This window comes from Oryx dammah, unplaced genomic scaffold, assembly GCF_014754425.2.
Source record: "Oryx dammah isolate SB20612 unplaced genomic scaffold, SCBI_Odam_1.1 HiC_scaffold_5, whole genome shotgun sequence".
NCBI classification, from domain to species: domain Eukaryota; kingdom Metazoa; phylum Chordata; class Mammalia; order Artiodactyla; family Bovidae; genus Oryx; species Oryx dammah.
Window position 1 is genome coordinate 87,756,233 of NW_024070189.1, and position 4,084 is coordinate 87,760,316.

Genomic DNA, 4,084 nt, shown 5'->3' on the forward strand with positions numbered 1-4,084 from the left:
CAGGGACCATAAAATAATGTATTTGAAAGAGGTTTATTAATGTAAAACTTTAAATAAAAATTAATAATTTTAATCTCTTGTGTAGAATTCTAAGTAATTAAAATTTTTTATTTTATATTGAAGTATAGTCAATTAACAATGTTGTGATAGTTTCAGATGGATGGCAAAGGGACTCAGCCAAACATGTATCCACTCTCCCTCAAACCTCCCTGGCATCTAGGCTGCCCCACAACATTGAGCAGAGTTCCTTGTGCTTTACAGTAGGACCTTGTTGGTTATCCATTTCTAAAAAGAAATGATACAAATGAACTTATTTACAAAACAGAAACAGACTCACAGACCTAGCTAATGAATTTATGGTTGCTGGGGTTCAGTACTGGGGGGGAAGAATAGGGGAAGAGGGAAGAAAGGGAGTTTGGGATCGACATGTACACTCTGCTTTATTTGAAATGGATAGCCAAGTAATTTTTGTAGATATTCTAGCCTCAAGGAAATGGAGTATAATTCCCTTTCAGTGTGGGATACACTTAAGGTAAGTGTAGGATAAAATTCACTCTAAAGAGTGCAGTCTGGAAAGGGGATTATGAAAGGAGTAACTTTGCAATGGAGAAACCTGGCAAACTTCAGCTGGGTGATCAAGGTCAACATCAGCAGTCATAGGTCATGTTGCTTGTGTGTTCCCTTAACATGATGTCATGAGAATGGCATTTTATTTTTGTGGTCTTACTCCCCAAAACTCAAAACCTCTAACCATGAGAAAAATACTACACATACCCAAACTGAAGGAATAAATACCTGACCAGTACTCTTAAACTGTCAAGGTGATCAAAAACAAGTAAAGTCTGAAAACTGTCACAGCCCGGAGTAATTTAAAACAACATGATGACTAAATGCAATGTAGTATTCTGGATGAGATCCCAGATAGACAAAGGATAAGGAAAAACTAAGAAAACCCTCTCAAAACGGTGGAGTCTAGTAATGTGCTGGTGTTGGTTACCCAGCTGTAACAAATATACTATGGTAACATGAACAAGAGAGGAAACTGGGTACAGAGTACCACAGAACTCTCTCTATAATCTTGCAACTTTCCTGCAAATCTAAAGCTACATAAAATAAAAAGGTTATTAAAAATAACCTTGCAAGTTGAAAAAAAGTTATGTTTATATTATTATTATTATTATGTAAAAAGACTTTGTATCCTGTAAGTGTCATGCACTTGGGAACTTTTTACTTCACTAGATTGTAAACACCTTGAGAATAAGGGTTTTATTTAATTGATCTCTTTATCCTCACTGAGCAGCTTATTGTATACACTCAATTAATGTTTATTGAATAAACAATCAGGCACTCAGTTGTGTCCATTGCTACAGTCAATGGAGTTGCAAAGAGTTGGACACACCAAGCAACTAACACAACAAGCATGGACACATTAATGTGAATAGTGTAGAGACTGAAGGGGTCTAGTCCCTGGGGCTAAGAGCCTGATGACAGAAACAACTTTCGCGGGACTCCTACAAAAGAGATAGAGCAAAATTGTGAGCTCATCTATAGAGAACAAGTCAGTGTGAACTACCATGCCATTAACAAAAACCCCACATTATTTTAGGAGACTAGAAAGAAATTAGGGTTTTTCCAGTGGTCATGTATGGACGTGAGAGTTGGACTGTGAAGAAAGCTGAGCGCCGAAGAATTGATGCTTTTGAACTGTGGTGTTGGAAAAGACTCTTGAGAGTCCCTTGGACTGCAAGGAGATCCAACCAATCCATTCTAAGGGAGATCCGTCCTGGGTGTTCTTTGGAAGAACTGATGCTAAAGCTGAAACTCCAGTACTTTGGCCACCTCATGGGAAGAGTTGACTCGTTGGAAAAGACCCTGATGCTGGGAGGGATTAGGGGCAGGAGGAGAAGGGAACGACAGAGGATGAGATGGTTGGATGGCATCACTGACTCGATGGACGTGAGTTTGAGTAAACTCTAGGAGTTGGTGATGGACAGGGAGGCCTGGCATGCTGTGATTCATGGGGTCGCAGAGTCAGACACGACTGAGCGACTGAACTGAACTGAACTGATACAGAATTTTTAAGAATTACTAATAATTTTATAGTTTAGAAGAAGGACTTTGTTGTTGAAAAGTTGTATTAGTAGGCAGCACCCATTCTGTTTTCCTAAAATCTTTATTAGTAAGAAAGGAAAAAGTAAGTGTTAGTCACTCAGTCGTGCCAGACTCTTTGCAACGCCATGGACTGCAGCCCACCAGGATCCCCTGTCCATGAGATTTTCCTGGCAAGGATACTGGAGTGGGTTGCCATTTGCTTCTCCAGGGGATCTTCCCAACCCAGGGATCGAACCCAGGTCCCCTGCACTGCAGGCAGATTCTTTACTGACTGAACTACAAGGGAAGCCCTTTGTCTCTATTAGTGGCTTCCAGATTGGCAACATGGTTTTTAAAAACTGATAAGGATAAGTGTTTGTTTTTTGTTTTACTAACTGTATAGTTCAGTTCAGTTCAGTTGCTCAGTTGTGTCCGATTCTTTGCGACCCCATGAATCGCAGCACACCAGGCCTCCCTGTCCATTACCAACTCCCGGAGTTCACTCAAACTCACGTCCACCGAGTCAGTGATGCCATCCAGCCATCTCATCCTCTGTCGTCCCCTTCTCCTCCTGCCCCCGATCCCTCCCAGCATCAGAGTCTTTTCCAATGAGTCAACTCTTCACATGCAACACCACAGTTCCAAAGCATCAATTTTTCGTTGCTCAGCCTTCTTCACAGTCCAACTCTCACATCCATACATGACCACAGGAAAAACCATAGCCTTGACTAGACGGACCTTAGTCGGCAAAGTAATGTCTCTGCTTTTGAATATGCTATCTAGTCATTAAGGTCAAATGACTTTTCTATGAACTGATTCTAATCAATCAACAGGGCATGCTGCCACATTTTTTTTTTTTTTTGCAGTGACTAAATGTAAAATGATAGCATCTCTTTCTTTTTCTTGATCTTACTCTAACTCTCCTCCTTTCAATCTCCAAGTATATCTTTTGAATAATTTTTAAATTAATAAATAACATCATAGGAAAATAAACACAGAACAACTTCCCCTTGGCATAGCAACTATCAGATTTTTGTTGACCATGTCCAGTCTTTACTAAGACAGCTTTACAGAGTTATAATCAATGAATATGTGCAATTTTATCTTTTTTTGCTTATTAACACTTCTCCTCCATATAGTATTTTAAAAGTTGTATTCGTATGTGCTCAGTTGTGTCCGACTCTCTGTGACCCCATGGACTGCAGCCCACAAGGCTCTTCTGTCCATGGGATTTCCCAGGCAAGAATACTGGAGTGTGTTGCCATTTCCTTTCCAGGGGATCATCCCAACCCAAGGATCAAACCCGTATCTCCTGTGTCTCCTGCACTGGCAGGCAGGTTATTTACCACTAAGCCACTGGGGAAGCCATTTTTAAAGTTTACCTGCCGTTAGATGAAATTGGTGTACCACAGTTTACCTCACCATTTGGGTTGTTGCTAGTATTCCATGATTACAAGTAATGCTACTAAAAAGCTCTATGTATAATTTTAAAAATATTTCCTTATGCTGAGAAACTTACATGCTCATTTCAATAGCTTTGTTGCATTTTACAAGATAAACCCTGTAAAAATATTCAGTGCACAAAAAATAAATCATATTTTTACAGTGTTTTACCATTAAAAAACAACTTTCTTTATTTTTGGCTATTCTGGGTCTTCATTGCCGCGCGGCCTTTTTTGTCTAGTTACAGCGAGCAGGGGCTCCTATAGTTGCAGTGCGGCTTCTCCTGCTGTGGAGCACGGGCTCTAGGGTACACAGTCTTCGGTTGTGGCTCCCCACTCTGGAGCACAGTCAGTAGTTGCAGTGCATGGGCTTAGTTGCCCCGCCGCGTGTCATCTTTCTGGATGAGGGATCAAACCCGTGTCTCCCGCATTGGCAGGCGGAATCTTTACCACTAAGCCACGAGGGAAGGTCGTGTTTTACCATTTCGCTGGTGGCTCAGAGGTTAAAGCGTCTGCCTCCAATGTGGGAGACCCAGGTTCGATCCCTGGGT